This window comes from Haliaeetus albicilla, chromosome Z, assembly GCF_947461875.1.
Source record: "Haliaeetus albicilla chromosome Z, bHalAlb1.1, whole genome shotgun sequence".
Classification (NCBI taxonomy): domain Eukaryota; kingdom Metazoa; phylum Chordata; class Aves; order Accipitriformes; family Accipitridae; genus Haliaeetus; species Haliaeetus albicilla.
The window spans coordinates 68,592,110-68,608,341 of NC_091516.1; the positions used below are offsets into that span (position 1 = coordinate 68,592,110).

General features: G+C 38.1%; 1 protein-coding gene and 1 long non-coding RNA gene across 4 annotated transcripts in view; one reads left to right on the forward strand and one right to left on the reverse strand.

Moving 5' to 3' along the window:
• The window catches only part of ADGRV1 (adhesion G protein-coupled receptor V1), a 296,376-nt gene that overhangs the window by 179,443 nt on the left and 100,701 nt on the right, over positions 1–16,232 (forward strand). The window lies entirely within an intron of this gene.
• LOC138683802 (uncharacterized) lies at positions 1,671–14,028 on the reverse strand. 2 transcript variants are annotated; one of them, XR_011323248.1, is made up of 3 exons: positions 13,535–14,028; positions 5,694–5,768; positions 1,671–4,359 (listed from the first exon to the last, which is right to left on the reverse strand). It is a non-coding gene; the product is annotated as an uncharacterized lncRNA (long non-coding RNA). The 2 variants fall into 2 exon arrangements; XR_011323247.1 differs by having other exon boundaries at positions 1,671–4,561.

Below are 16,232 nucleotides of genomic sequence, written 5' to 3' on the forward strand. Positions count from 1 at the left end.
GTTTTTAAATTGATGCTATATATTAATTGTCAGCTTAAGATGTTAATGTTTAAACAAAGTTCCTTAAATAATAGTAGCCACTTTTAAATTTAATATAGATAAAAGTAAATATAGTGATTATTTTTTATGCTTCTAAAAATAGTTTACTTGAAATTGTTTAAAATTCTGCCTGTCTGCAGAGCCCTCTCTTGTTTTCCTGTGTATTTTCCTAGATTTTTCCACAGTAAATAGGATGCTAAATTCTTACCACAGGGCAGACATTTTGTAATTTTCCATGTGCTACTTAGCATTTTATGTGAGATTTGGAATTAATCACTTCTACAGCTCTCCCTCATAATGTGGTTTTATCTGTTACTGATTGACCAGGGTAAGTAAAAAGTTCTTAAACTATTGATGATGCTTTTCTATAAATTAACAATGCCATTAACCTCAACTCAAACAATTAATTATTTTCCTGAAAAATCTCTCCCTTGAGAAAGGGGTTGAAACCATAAAGTCAGAAAGGTTGTTCCTATAGTAGCCCTTGCAGTGCTAAAAACATACTGTAGTTACATATAAATACCTCCTTTTGTTTCAATGTATAAATTTACAAAGGAGTGAAGTGAGTAGTTGAACACCTTAGGGAGCTATAAACAATTATACTGCAGCCAGAAGCTTCAATCCTTTTTCTGCGGGAAAGAAGACTTTTCATTTTTGTTAGCAGCTGGAACAGAAACAGGCAAGATTGGTTCCAGTGGTTCCATTGGTAGCTTTCCCATTATCCAGACAAGGAAAAGGGGGCAAAAGGGGGAGGAGGAAATTATTTTTAAAGAGCCTGATTTTGTGTTCACAAACAGAATTTTGCAAATAGTATCTTGTTTTTCTATTATATATGCTGGAATGAAAAAACCCTTCCCCAAAATACAAACTACTTCAGTAAATTTATATATGTTAAGAACTAACCATATTTTAAACTTCAGTAATGAAGTCTTGAGGTAGTTCATGAGTGGAACAGCCATAGTCTCCTGTCTCCAAATAAATTAAATGCCAATATCAGAATGTGCAAAATGATTAAAATAATTTTCTGATTACCCTGAAAAACATTTCTCTATATGAGCTCCACATATAATCATTAGAAACTGTGAATGTTTAGTTAATGCTGATTCAGGAGGAGTTCTTCCACTTTTCCCTTCTTAAAAAAAAAAAAAAAGGAACAGTTATAATTTACTAGGATGAGGGCAGGGATGAAATGGAGTTATGCTGAACTATTTAAGACTTATTTGCAGGTCACAGAGTACCACAGAGGTGAAAACTGAGTAGGTTATGCTCACTGTCACAACTCTCTGTTCTTCAGTGAGTGGTGACCATTTCTTACCTGCAGTAGAAAGCACCAGTCAGGGGGCAAATGGTGATCAGGAATCTACTGTTTATATCGGCTTGTGTAAAAGGCAGTGGACCTATGGGTTATGTTTTGTAAATCTATAAGAAAAGCCATATTCAATGTCATATTGTATTTATAAACTAATCATACTTTCATGCAAGTCTTTTCTGGAATTTCATGCATAGCTGAATTTGTTGTAGGTGGGATCAACTCTTGTCTGGCACTAATGACAGCATTTGCTGTTATCATTTCACTTCCTAATTTGATACCTTGTCGCGAAATGGATCATCTAAAGAATCACCTTCAAGGGTATTAGCAAAACTGATTTAATAGGAATTTATAAAAGCTCAACGTCACAGAATCTGATGCAAGGTTCACTCTATTACTTAATACATGGATGAAACATACACAGGAAAATTAAGTTAGAATCAAACTAATATTAGGTATACAGAGACTGAAGACACAGTAGAGTAAAAGAGAAACATACAAAAGAAAATTGAGTTAGAATTGATTTCTCGTTATTTGTGCAGAGATGGGGAATGTAAAAAGGGTAAGGGAGACCCTCCCGTTGAGTCACGAGGTTCAGAGAAGACCCCCTTGCTCTCTAAACTCCTGTCGGAGTCTAGGTGCGGCTGGGTCGACTCCTAGTCCCAGACTTGGTCAACGGTTTATGTCTAAAGGGAATATAATAGCAGCCTGAAATTTATTCACAGTTGAATAAAATTCACAACAGCAACTTATGTACAGATTGGTACACTTCCTATAGAATATTCAGGTTAGTACACACACACACACATGCACAAAGACACTAAGAGATATAGCATCATAGAAGCAAGTGAAAGAGGTATACCCGTTAAAAATTCCCCTTGAGTTCAGTGAAAATATTCATGTTGAATGTTTCAGCACCTTTCTGAACGGGTGAAGGGTCGATCCTCAGGGAGCAGAGAGTATCAGCCCAAGTCCCATTGGCTTTTGGTGACAGACCTCCGATGTGCGCCAGCCGAAGAGTCTGCGAGCTCCGAGAAGTGTCCCCCGCAGAGGGAGATGCTGGTTGCAGCCCACTGTGGTCCGGGAATGCTCAAAGGGTTTCACTTAGTACCGCTGCTTATAGGTTCGGGATACGATTGGCTCCAGCCACCAACAAATTACTGGGATTCCAGCTGTGCTGGTACCGTTTCATATGAGTTACCATTCCAAGCCTGTCAGGGAATGACTTAAGATTCAGATACGGGATGCTCTAAGGCTGTCAGGAGAGGACTGAGATATGTCCCAAGGTTGTCAGGAATTATCCCTACTCTGCCTTGGTACGGTCGGTGCACCTCCCTGTCTTAGCTGTGCAAGAGTTTCTGGTATGGTCAAGGGATGCTTAACCGCCCGACTCATTACACTTACGCTAAGGATAGCGAGACTGCCTGAGTTGGTAGATCAGCCCAGAGGGGGGTGGAAATGCACCACCACATACCTGTATTCAGTGCACATTAGGAAAACATGCCTGTGCACCAGGGGAGGGTGGTTTTCTTTGACCACAGTGCCTGCATGTTCAGGCAGAAAAAGGCCATGTTTTGCCTATCTTTAACAGTGCATTATACTTGTAGGAGTGATTGCTTTGAAAATCACACTTACTTAAGGATATATACTAGCTATCTAACACTAAAATTGCCAGCACTATTATGTCCATGATCTCGTACTGATTTCTCACACATTCTGTTGCAAGAATATTTTTCTGGCACTTAGTCTATCTTTTATAATGCTGCATTCATTTCCGTTTCACCATTGGGAAAAATGGAAGGTAATGCAGTAGGACACATACTTTTTCTTCTCCTCCTGCTTATAAACTTCAGATATTTGAGATTATACCGATTACCTATAAACTGTATTCTTGAACTTCTTTGTGTAGTAATAAATTTCCGTCTTCCTGACAGCTAGAGCAGTCTTTTCTACCCACAGCACCACCTACTGAGACACGGTGCCCAAAGTGCTGTCTCCTAGCAGTCAGTAATCTTGTCACTTCCACCTTCTGTTTGCATGTCGTAGCAAAGTTCTTTGTAATTGGTCTTTGTAACGTTTTCTTGCCTTAAATAACAAATAAAAGGATGTTAAAATTCAAAAGGAAAGAAAAGGAACATTCCCATTAAAAGCATGTAAGGTATTTGTATGGTGGCATTTGTGACAGATTTATTACAGTGTCTCAAAACTGACAAACCAGCCTGCAGCTGTGAATTAATTCTCTGTAGTGACACGAATAATGTGAAAAACATTTAAATGTACTGGCTGGATAAAGCTAATAATACTTCTTCTATACTTCAAGTTTAAAATACATTTCATTATGAAGCCATCTGATTATCTGGCAGAAATATTTTAAGACAAGTGGAGAATATTTTAATTTGGCTGATACCTGGCATTTCATTCCCACAGAAAGCGTTGAAGACTCAAATAAAAATACCTTCAACCTCTATGTACAAAGACTGGCACATCTCTGGTGAGCATAGGTGCCAAGTGCAGATTCACTGCTGCAATCAGCGTGGCAATGTTTTTACTTAGCTGTCCGGCAACATTATTCTGCCAGAGCAGAAAAACATATTGGGAATTAAACCTTAACTTATCACCCAACTAATAATTATTAATAATGTTTTGGGGGGAAGAAGTTCTGTTACATTTTTTAACTAAGCTGCAACACAGTTTTGAACTCTGTAACACTGCGAACAAGCTTTTTCTCTTAAAGGATAGTCAGTTTATCAATAAACTCTGTTTTGGATTAATTTAGACATGAAAAGCAACTGTCACAAGTCCAAAATATTAACTTGTTGCATGCAATGGTACTGCTTCTGAGTGTTGACACAGTTTTTCAGGGCTAGGTAACGCTTTTTGTGTGGTTCCTCAAAACATGAATAATATTAATTCTCTGTGTCACTTGAAGTTGCTTCTGGCTTCTTTCTTTGTAGCCCCTTCCTGTATTTCCAGCTGGTGGTTTTGTTCTTCCATGTATCTTCCTTCCATTCCTAAAGATAATTTTTAATAAAATATTTTTATTTTTAGGCTGCATATCAGGAAGAAAAGAAATTGAGAACTTTAAGTCAGGGAAGATGGTGGGAAAAGGGAGAGAAAAGTGGAAGCCAAAGAATACTCATTTTCAAGTCAGCTTCCCCTGTGACTCATGCTTCACCATTCTGGCTGAATTCCTTTGTAAGGGTCAATTCAGGCCTAGAGGAAAGAGGTTTTTAGAAGAATAAAAGAAATGGAAACCTGTTTGATTGCTCTTGGAGCATAAAGCTTGAGATTTCACTGTGCAGCAATGTCCTAATGTGAGTGCATGCTAAAAATATGTTCTTCTCCAAGTTTTGTGGCTTGCTAACTTCTTTGGAGATTTCAATTCATAAACTGGTTATGTTAGTCCTGTGCAAAGAACATAAGCAACCTTCGTTTCAAAGGCATGTCTTGTAGTCACGAGACTTGAGCCTAGAAAGAGCTGGTCTTCAAGAAAACAGGTGGTCTTCAAAGATTTTCTCTTCCTGAGGGGCATAAACCATGACTTTTCCTCTCCACCTATGCTGTGATTCAGACTTTCTAAAAATGCTGCATTGCAAACTCTCAATTTAACATTCCTCTGATCCTCTGCAAGATTATTTCACCCTTAACCTTTTTCTTAATTCTTCTTCCCCTCTCCCACCTCTGTACCAACCATCTCTTCCTGCATCGTATAGTCAGAGCCCAAAGCAAACAGTGGGTACTGGTTTCATTTGGTGTGTTCTGCCGTGTTGTTTAAATATAACGAAAAACAAAAGCCACTTTGAATGAAGGTAGATATTTGCAAAATTGCTTCCTGAGAGTAAGAAGTTTGATGAGATTGAAGATAATATAATGGCAGTCTACATTTCTGGAACAGAGGTAGAGATCAGTGTAATAAAGTATGATAAAAAAATCAGAATTCAGAGACAAAAATGAACACAGGACAAATGCCAATATATTTATAAAAACGTACTCATTTCCATCTCAGTTTTATGGCATTACTGTTGAACTGCTTACTTCAACAGAAATAAAATATATTGCTCTGTCAAATAGTAGAGCATGCTATCAAATGTAATAAACAGTTGCTTGGTCTTTACTTGGCTCATAATAATCTCCTCAGAAATGTCTTTTGTTTTCACATGCTCACTATCATCAGAGTATTACAGAAGTGATTGCCTCCTGTTTTTCATTTGAATATTAATTCCTGAGGGGTGTATTTTTTTGAGTTTTAGTTTTCTAATTTCTGGTCAAAGCAAATATTCTTTAATTCTACTTTAAAGGGATTTGTTGCAAGTTAGGGATTTTGAGAGCAGAGAGTGCTATTTACCCATGGTCTTCGTTAGAGGGGAGTGAGTTGATACTCCTGGTAAAATGGTAAGACCGCTGTTGTCATCCATCTTTTCTGAAAAAATAAAAAGGGAACAGAATTTATAAAATCAGCCAAAGTTGATTTTAATATGAAGAACAGGCCACTTCTAATGTGTACAGCTGAAAAAAAAAAAGTCCTTTTTATTTCCACAAAGGCCTCCTGTATTTTCAGTGTAGGAATTCCAGTGATGATACGCATAATAGTGCATAGAAGTATAGTAAATCATATGAATTGCTACATTTCTTTGGAAATGCTTGATGGCAATTTCCTTTCAGATCTGTTTAATTTAGACAGTGACAAAACCACTAGAACACATATGATGGTGGGGGATTTCCACTTAATTAGATGACTTTCGCTTTCACACTGAACAGATATGCCCACTGAGAGGCAGTCTTTACCCACGCTCCAATCTGAATGCTCAGAAGAGTGACATTTCTTAAAATTGATTTATGTCGGGTTTTTGTACCTATTCTATGTGGACTTTCTTTACAACTAATTTACCTAAGGAGGGAATGAAAGGGAATCCTATATTTCAGTCTCTAAACCGTTTTGAATTAATGCTGTATCTTGAGCTGCCACATCAATATCTGCAATATGCTACAGATAGCAGCAAATGAAGTATTAAGTAAACAGGTTTGAGATTGTGGAGCGAAAAAAGTATTAACAGAATTTTGGGCTCATTTTCTCAGCATAGATGCTAATTTTTGAAACATTAGAGTTTTACATTTGCACTCAAGAGACAAAAATGTGGTAAAACATAGGAGAACAATCCCATTTTTTTAATCTACTAATTTATACTTTGTAATAGAAATGGTTGAAATGTCTAATCAAGTGGAGTGAAAAGTAGGATTTATGTTTTTCAATTACATTCACATTGCTTCCAAATGAGATTCTGAGCTTGGCTGCTGGCTGTGTGCAAATCAGGGAAGCAGAGGAAAATCTGCATTGAGGTATCTGGGTCTGTGTAGGAAAGGTTCAGCCTGGCATAGGCTGTACACCTGGGGTTTTAATCTATTTGCCTGATTCTGTATTTTCATGCTGTACACTTACATCCAGTCAAATAAAAAGCAGAGATATACATGTTCATAAATACATGCTAAATTATAGTATGATTCATGTAGCAATACTGCTGTAGCTGCAGTTTGCTCACAGCAAAATTTGTAGGACAAGATAATATCTCTCATTACACCAGCTAGCACAGCTGGAGAAAACTGGGTATGTCTTCTAATATGCAAACATTTTTAGTGATGAAGAACTGAAGAAGGAGCTGGTGTCCCTCAACTTCTGCATTCTTCTACTAATTAGGTGGTTTGCACAAATTTACTACCTAAGCAGACGGCTTTTTTTCACTGTAAATTTTGTTGGTTGCCAGTGACCCAAAGGGGCCATCATGGCAGCCTCCAATCACTGGAAAATTTTAGGAGAACCCTACTTTTTTGCCTAGTACTTTTCCCTGAACTCCCATCCAAGCAACTGTGCAATGCAAAAAATGAAGCATATGAACCTAATCTTATCCAGTGTCATTTTATTCATCAGGCCTTGAAGAGTAAGGATATGCCTGTGTAGTCCTTTCCTGGCAGACATAAGTATACACTTGTCATGCTTCAAGCTGGAGTCAGGCCAGCTCTGAACAAAAACTGTTTAGCTGCAGTTAGAGTTGCTTTGTGTTCAAGCTAATGTGGGATTCAGTGTCTCAGCAAGACTTATTTTCTCAAGTACTACACAGTGTTAGCCAAACTATACAGCTTTTGATGTGGAGCTAGCTCATACTCAGCTGACTTAAAGCATAAGGCAGATGAAGTCACATCTGTGTGCAAGATACAAACAAATTAAAACTGATCTTATGCAACATGGGTAATGGCCGTGCATGGCAGAAAGTCTGTCCTCACTGCCCCAAGGGGCCTGCGGACATATATTTGAGCTATTTGCAGACACAACCTTTGGAGGTGGGTAGCAGAATGGTGAGGTGCAGAAAGGGAGAGTGCAGGAAGGTACCTGCACCGATGAGGTTAACTAAGGAACTAGAGGAAACTAAGTTGTTTTCTTTGAAATGACAAAATTCAGTTTTGCTTTGCTGTCAAGAAGCAAACGCAAGAAAGCTCATCCACAAATGCGGTATGGAAGTGGCATGGAATCAATGCAAGTTTGGAGTTCAGAAGGTATTTCAGTGATAGCAGTTGACTACAAGAACATATTAAGAAGAAACAGAAAAGCAAAACATGTGGTGATGAGGTCATTCCAGTTAATAAATTAATGTGCATAAGCTACTTTATGCACATTTGACCTTCTATGTTGATTAATTTAACACATGGGAGGGGTCTGAGGAGAGCATTTGCTATTATTAGTATAGTCAAGCATAGGAAGTGTTTGAAGCACTTGGTCACAGCAAAAACATCCCTGTTTCTGTAGGAACAAGCAAAATGTTGAGACTAAATACAGAAATGATCTCTAAAAGGTGACAGGTTTGAGATGTGTGACTATTTAAGACAAACATTCTTTGTGTTTGGCTTGTGTTGCAATAAAAGATAAGGAGGATAATACAACATTCCTAGAAAAAAAAGACTGCAGAAAAAGTGCATTTGTTCACATCTTGAAAGTAAATGTGGTGATTAATCACTTTAGAACTATCGGTTAAGCAGAGAGGGTGTTTGCTTTCTTACATATGCACCCATACACAAAGCCAATTCTGCTCAGCCTGTTTTCCTCGCATATGTGATTTAAGTGTACGCTCTTCAAAGCTGGTTTTCAGAACTGTAGTTTCTGTCTTGGCTCTTTTGCCTGCAGAATTACCACACATCCATGAGAAATATTCATCATTTTAGGCCTGCTAAACGTAAACAGCTCTGTTTTACAGCAACAGATCTGCAGAGGAGCTGCAGTCACCTCAGGGAAGGAATGTAAACTGGGCTGTAACCGAGTTATTGTTTGAAGAGAATTCTCCATTGCACTGCATTATACAGTATATATCCTGTCAAGTCAGAAGATTTTCTGTTCTTGCAGCTTGTTTTGTCAGTCAGCTAGTGGTACACAGAATGGTCCGGATATCAGTTTTACTATCATTAAAAAAATACAAAACTCATGGTCATAATATATGACAAGCTTTCCTTACTGTTCTAGAAGGTACAGTAGAAGACATTATTTTTGAGCCTAAAAATTTCATAGCATCTTAATCACCCGTGAAATACATTCTTGTCTAAAAGTGATTTTTGTACAAGGAAGTTCATTTAGAAATGAATTTGAAATGTTTCCAGTTAGTTACTTTTTCTGGTTTCAGTGTGACACTGTGAAAACAGAAGAGGGTTCTAAAATTACTGTCCTATTAGGAAAGGGCTTTGTTTTTCTTACAAGGTAGGGTCTGTGGATCACATAAGTAGAATTATTAAATGTAGTTTCAATGGATTAAATTTAAGTGGCGGGGGAGTAGTGCTTCTTCACTCCTAAAGCCAGAAGAATTTATAAATAATAAATGTTACTACTAACATAAAGCCATTTGAAGTATTTGCGCTAAAAAAGGCTGTCATTTAGCCTTTGGTCATGACTTTTTATCAGAAGGTGTCCTGCAATATCTGGCAGCTATCAGGTTAATCAGAGGAGCTGCCAAGAGCTGGAGCAGTGCTGCTGTGGCTGGGAACAAAATCCCAGCAGAGGAGGTGCTGGGAATAGGGACACACTTGCTTGGAGAGGCATCGCATCCCTGTCTGGCAGAATGTCCCCACTTGGGACCCACAGCTGAACCCACTGGAGACCATCTCATGTGGCCACATCCTCGTTGGCATTGTGGTCAGTGGAAGAGGGTCGGTACTTTCTCGGGCAGCGGCGCAGACCTTCAGGGTTCCTGGAGGGTTTTTGAATGCTGCCTGTGTTGCTTTGAGATGAGCTGATAGAAACGGGCAACAGAAGTTGCTCAGTGTTAAGCCTTTACAGGGAAAAAAGTGAAACAAGAATGGGAGATCAGGAGTCTCATTCTTTCTCCATCTCATAATTAGTATCCATCTTATCCACCCTTCCTTTCAGTGGCATTATTCCTTCTTGTTGCCACAATAACTGGAATCTGTGTCAAGGCCAGAAGTTCATCTTTTTGAATAACAAATAAGCAATACTTAAGAAAATAGGACTAATTTTCAATTTATCACATAACAGCTTTGTTTCAGGGAGGAGTTTTTAAAAAAAAAAAAAAAAAGTTTGAGCTCAAATCCTGCTGCATGTTAACACAAATCTGATTTCCTAAGGTTGTCTTGACTGCCCTGTGCAGTCTTTCTCACATGCAGTGTCCAATCTGTGCAATCAGGTGGCAACCGTAACTAAAGCCTCCCTACTGATGCCCAGCAGTCATAAAAGAGTCTTGAAGCTTCTTACAGCTAATGTGAATAATGATCTCTCTCTCGGCAGTCTTATTTGCCCAGCCAGTTGGATTGGCATGACTAGGAAAGCTGCGTGGACCCATTTTTTACCTGCCCACCCCCCCGGGTGAATCCTTGCAATGTAAGGGCCGTATAATTTAGAAATGGCTTATGACAGAACTGTGCTCTGGAGTCTGAATTTTCATTTTAAAATATATTCCTGCAACTTGAGTATGTAGAAATAGACCCAAATCACAATTTCAACTTTACTGTGGTGCAATGGTTTTTTTCCTTATTCTGGTGAGAGCTTGAAAGTTCCGTGATAGCTGTGAGCTGCCTTGTTCGTACGAGTATGAGGCTTTGAGAAATTCATGCTGAAGCCATAGGTGCTGGCTCTTTTACCAGATGACTTTTTCCCCGAGGGATTTACAGAATTGATCCAGACTTGTTAGCTTGTCCCACACCTCCTTGCAGTCCAGGCACAGAAAGACCTTTTTGCCTTGGTCAAGTATACTTTAAACCCAGCTTTTCTGTCTGAACGCTGAAGATTTCCTTTAGTGCATGATCTATTCTATGTGTTCCCAGCTAGATTTAGGCTAAACCCTAAACTGGATTCTTCTAGTTCACCAAGTTTTACTGTTCATTTCTTGCAGCTACTGTAAGCCCTCTTTTTTAACTGGTCGATTCTATCTGGAAAATCATCTACTATTTTACTTTCAGACCCTTTGTTGTGTTTAAATCTAGCATGAGACTTGCCTTAAGTCACTACCTCTATACCATCATCATCATCATCATCATCATCATCAGGGCAAGGAAACAAAGTATTTCAACAGAGGAGAAGACTTTAAAAGCAGCTTGAAGTGTATCATCTTCAGAGAAAAGTGCCAAATGCAGAAATGCATTATCAACCTGTTCCAACTTAATATGCGCTTTTTGATGGACAACAGAGTCAATCCCCTGCCTCTGTGCTCTCCCCATCTGCCCCAGGATGCTGGATGTCCTTCTCTGAGAATGACTACATGTGCCTCATGAAACCAGGAGTCTATGAGTTGTTTCTTGTCCTTCTGTCTTCCTGTATTTGCAACTCCAACCTAATCAATAGATTCCCTGGAAAATGAGTTACTAGTGAGTGCATTTCAGTTCCTATTCCAGTATGATAGAGCAGGGGTATTTTGGATATTTTGTCTGTTTTCAGTAAAAGTCCAGGGGTGCAGTTTAAAGACTTTTGGACCAAGGGGTTCCATACAAGGTGAAATGCAGAAAGGCGAGCCTGTGGCTCACAGCTTCTCTCAAGAGGGATATGAGTTACCAGTCAATCCTGTGACCATTACGCATATCAAAACCTAAAGCTATTAAAATAACATTAAAACTGTTAGAAAGAATCGGCTACACAAGTATGTATATATGAGAGAATACAAGGACAGTAGTATACCTTTCTAGTCACAGCATTTGAAAGTTATAACTCGTTTTACTTACTGTAGCTTCAGAACATCTACAGTCCTTAAAATTCAGCTGCATGTGGATACAGTGAGTCCAAATCACTGGCTATTGGCTGTGCTTTGGGTATGACAGATTAAATATTGCTTTAATTCCTATACACAACTTGAGGGTTTTTACAGTAAGAACAGTTTTGAAGTATCTGAAGTGTTGTGAAATGAAAAGACTGTCTCACAACTCAGTTTTTTCCCACCCTTTTCATAAACTACATAAATAATTTTATGTATTGATGAAAATATAGCAGGTGAATTTAAAATGTAGAAACCAAACCCCCTTTCTATTTCTCTCAATAATGGGACAGCCATTCTCAACTTAACTGATTTTGATGTTCCATAAATGTGCATCACAAATTTGAAGCTAATAAATGTGATAATAAGTACGAGTATGATCAAAATGGTGCCCCAAGCATGGAATATGTTTAAGTGCTTCATTCCCAGGGTCCCCTGGTACTAGTTTACCAAACTAAAGTTTCAAATTTTGAGTAATTAAGGCAGAAATATGCAAAAAGCAGCTGACTTAATGACAGTATAGATCTGTGTGCTCACATTCCTTTAGCATTTGACATGAGATCCTGACAAAGAAACACAAATTAGAGCATATGAACCTACATAGTCCAGTCTTGGGCATGACTGTCTGATTTACTGAATAAAATACAGATAGTATTTAGTTATTTTTTAAGTACAGAAATCTATGTCTACATTAATGTTTTAATAGAAGTCCCTTTAATAGCATCTGAGATGTCATTTCAAGTAATTAAACTTGAATCACTTTTTATTTTTAGAAATTTTGCTAAGTCTGGCTTTTGACTACTATCTGCAAGCCCACTTGCTTTCGACAAAGAAGTTAATGTGTTCTGCACTCTCATTAGACATGAGAAACTATGAGAAACTAGTACAGAAAACATCATATTCTCTAGTGCTCACCCAAACTTCTAGTCACTTAATATCAAAATAATGAAGTAGGCAATACAGAGTAATTTTTCAGACTAGTTTCATATACGGATGCTCTATTCCAGAATAAACATCAGTTTATTTTAAATCATTTTTGCATGAGGACAATTAGAATAACAGTTATTTTAGGAATAAGTGACTTTCTCTGCAGTTCGTTTTCACATATTGGCAGAACCACAGAGCACAGATTCTAGCTAGATAAGGAAGTTTCTATGTTGGAGTTTGAAAAAGTGATTCAGTCTGTACTGCTGAACAAAGTCCATGGCAGCAGAATACAACTTCTAAATTCTATAAATACTTGAACCACACTCTGGAACTTATTTTTACCATATTTTTTTTTTGTTTGCATTCCAAACAAAAGTTCTAAAAGTTGTACTTAATACTTAGTCTATGTTATTGCTTTAGGTTAGTCACAGTTATAGGATCCTTATCTTTTTGGCATATTTAATGCATTTTTCTTTGTTTGTCTGTTTTTAATCTAAGTTGTTGCTCAGAGCACTAGTGACCCAGTTCTTTCCCCTGCTTGTTTACAGATGAGGTGAGTCTGTACAGAACAGATAAACTATGACTACTAAGAGATTATTTAATGCTATTTAATAATCCACATCAGCTGGCATGCTTGTGATGGTTTTATTACAGGCATCTGAAAAGTCCTGTTTCAAGTGGAATGTCTTAAATCTTTACTGCTTGTTATAGCCTGTGCTGTTTACTGATTCACATTGATTATTGTGGGTTCAAAAGTCAACCTTTCCATTAACACAACAAAATCCAAAGGTTTTGTGTTCTATTTTTGTTAGGGAGGAGCACCTTCTGCTCTGTAATTATGAAGCCTTTTGCACAGAGAAAGCAGCAGTTAAAGACAGATTATACTGATTACTGAACTGATCATTCTCTAGGCTGTATTTCTACATTTAGGAGGAATCTGACTCAAAGATTGCCACAGATATTTAAATAAGGCCAGAATTTCTTTAATATCATAGGTTACAAATGATAGTAGAACTAGGGAACTTACCTGTTAGCCCATGTTGAAGAATGCTTGGTTTGTGTCAAGTAATTTTCTCTAGATTTGTTAAAAGCTTCTGGCAAGACTTGAATTGCTTCTCATATCACACCAGACTTCATCTTGGAATAGTTCTTCCAACCAATAAATGAAGACAGATCCCACAGTCTTGTGAAGATCTTGCTTTTTATACGTAAACCTCTGTTTTTTCTTGAGACTGCAGACAGCATGCGCTCTACCAACAGAGGTACTGATGAAAAGCATAACTATTTACCATCGCCAGCCTTCTGCTAGAGGTTACAGTTTTAGTGTACCTGCTTTTTGATCTGCTTACACAGCCCCTAATTCTGTAAACATGACTCAGATTACCATTAGCAGTTTAACTAGGAGGTCTTTGCTTAACCTAGCACGTTTTAACTGAAGAAGAGGAAAACCCCCTCAAGATGATCTCCAGACCAGTATAAAGGAACTGATCTCTAGGCAGAGGTTTGCTACTGAGGCATAGTGAAGCCAGAAGACACTATGTGTCTGTAATTACATCTTGATTATTTCTTAAGATAGATAAATAGTTATCCTTCACAGTTGGCTAGACATATAAGGAAGCATGGGAGACGTCTGCTACCATACTTAAAATATTAACCAAGGGGGCACCCTGATTGCATCCTGACCCCAATTTATGGTGAATTTGCCCTACTCTGTGTTGTGATTCCTACAGGGGGAAATCCGCTGTAGGCATGCAGGTGGAAAGAGAGTTGCATATAACTCCAGCCAGCATCTAGACTCCGGGGAGTGATTTTATCTTTCTCATCTTCATGTTATTTCTAGAATAGAATAGAAAAAATAGAATAGTTCCAGTTGGAAAGAACCTACAGCAATCATCTAGTCCAACTGTCTGATCACTTCAGGGCTGACCAGTAGTTAAAACATATTTTTAAGGGCATTGTCCAAATGCCTCTTAAACACTGACAGGCATGGGGCTTTGGCCATGGGGAATGGGGCATTGACCATTTCTAACTATTTACATAAAGCATCAGGAGTTAACAGATGCATTTCCCTTACAGTAATTTTATTTACCCAACATCACATATTGCTGACCTTGGATAGGGTCCTAAATTCAGTTTAGAGGTAATAAATGGTCAGGCTGCCAAATTCGTGTGCACTTATTACAAGAAGCTTACACCTGAACTTTAAGAAAAACTGTATCCAGATATGGAGGAAGTGTAAAGTCACATTATTAACAGTTTTTCCTGATGTATCCCCTAGCATATATAGATTGAGAAGCTTCTAGAGCCAATTAATCTGTCATGGTAGATCTGCTCAGGGTCCAATATGAGCTTCTAGACAGAGAAACAACACAAGGCAGATCCTACCGTAGAAAGTCAACATCCGTCAGAAGATGCCCTGAGCTGTGTCTGGGTACTTGAAACAGGAAAAGACTGTAGATATATTTCTGATGAGTTTAAAAAGAGGCTTTTTCAGCTTCTATTTGCATCATTATAGCAAAAGTGTTGTGTTATTGAGGATCTTGCAGGGGAACTCAGGAGGTCTGGGTTGTGTTCTGTAATGAATGACAGAGCAACATGCAACTTTTCCCGGATCTAAATGGAGGTGATAATAAGAACTGTCTTTGTAATGTACTATGCCAGACACATTGCTCTGAATCTGTATAGAAAACTAAATGGGTTAGGACCTGCTAAGGGCCTGTTAGTCCTTGTTTTTCCTTATTTACAAAAATAATAATAAAAAAATCAAGTATAACTTCTCAATTAGTATCACTCAACACGTTCTTTGTAAGGGACAGCATGATTGGAACATGGAAAAACTGTGTTAGAGGAGACCATGCAGTTGGGTACTTGTGTCAGACTTGTTTTGCAGAGGGTACGACCTACCCCAGCCTTTCCCCAACGGCTAACTTTTCTGCTGCATGGCCAGCTGCAAGCTGCTGTGCTGTGCATCACGGTGCCTCACCCCCTCCTACCCTGTATCCTGCACCCTCAGATTGCCTGCTGCCTCGCTTGGAGAAGCAAAAAAGTCCCTGAGCCTAAAAATAGGAAGTGAAGAGGGCAAGGACTGAACCCAGCATGAAACTGCCATCCTGGTTAGCTGGGGGAAGGGAATGAATAACGTATGGTTGCTGATGTCTGATCACTACTTAAAATGGTTGCCAGTTCTGCTGCTGCTTAATAAAGTGTAAACATCTTTACACAAAAGCGCCATGGGTCACTGTTGTAAATATACCATCAGTATTTCAAGTGATTTTATTTTATTTAGCTGTTTGGCATTTCTTAAAGTGCCAGTTTACAGTGATATATAATCAACATACTTAAGCAAATAATTCATAATCACAAAAATATCTCTAAAACACAGAATGCATGCAAATTATACAGTAAGACTTCAGAGCTGCTGTTTCTAAGGTACTTACTTTTTAATATATATGTTCATTGACTTAACTGAAGCCAGACATAAAGCTAAACCCACATGTATTGTTTTTTCTGATGTCAGATATAAAACACCTCTCTCTGAATTCTGGTAATTTCTCAAACAATTTAGTCACCAGTTAAGTCATTTAGCAGTTGTGTAAATTCACAGAGGAACTTTAACTGCTTATTTTAGCATCATTAATACAGAATAAATATGAAATTAAAAAGTTAGTAATTGAACTTTTATTTTGACCCAGTTAAACACTGTGTTTTGAATCTTCTAAATTACA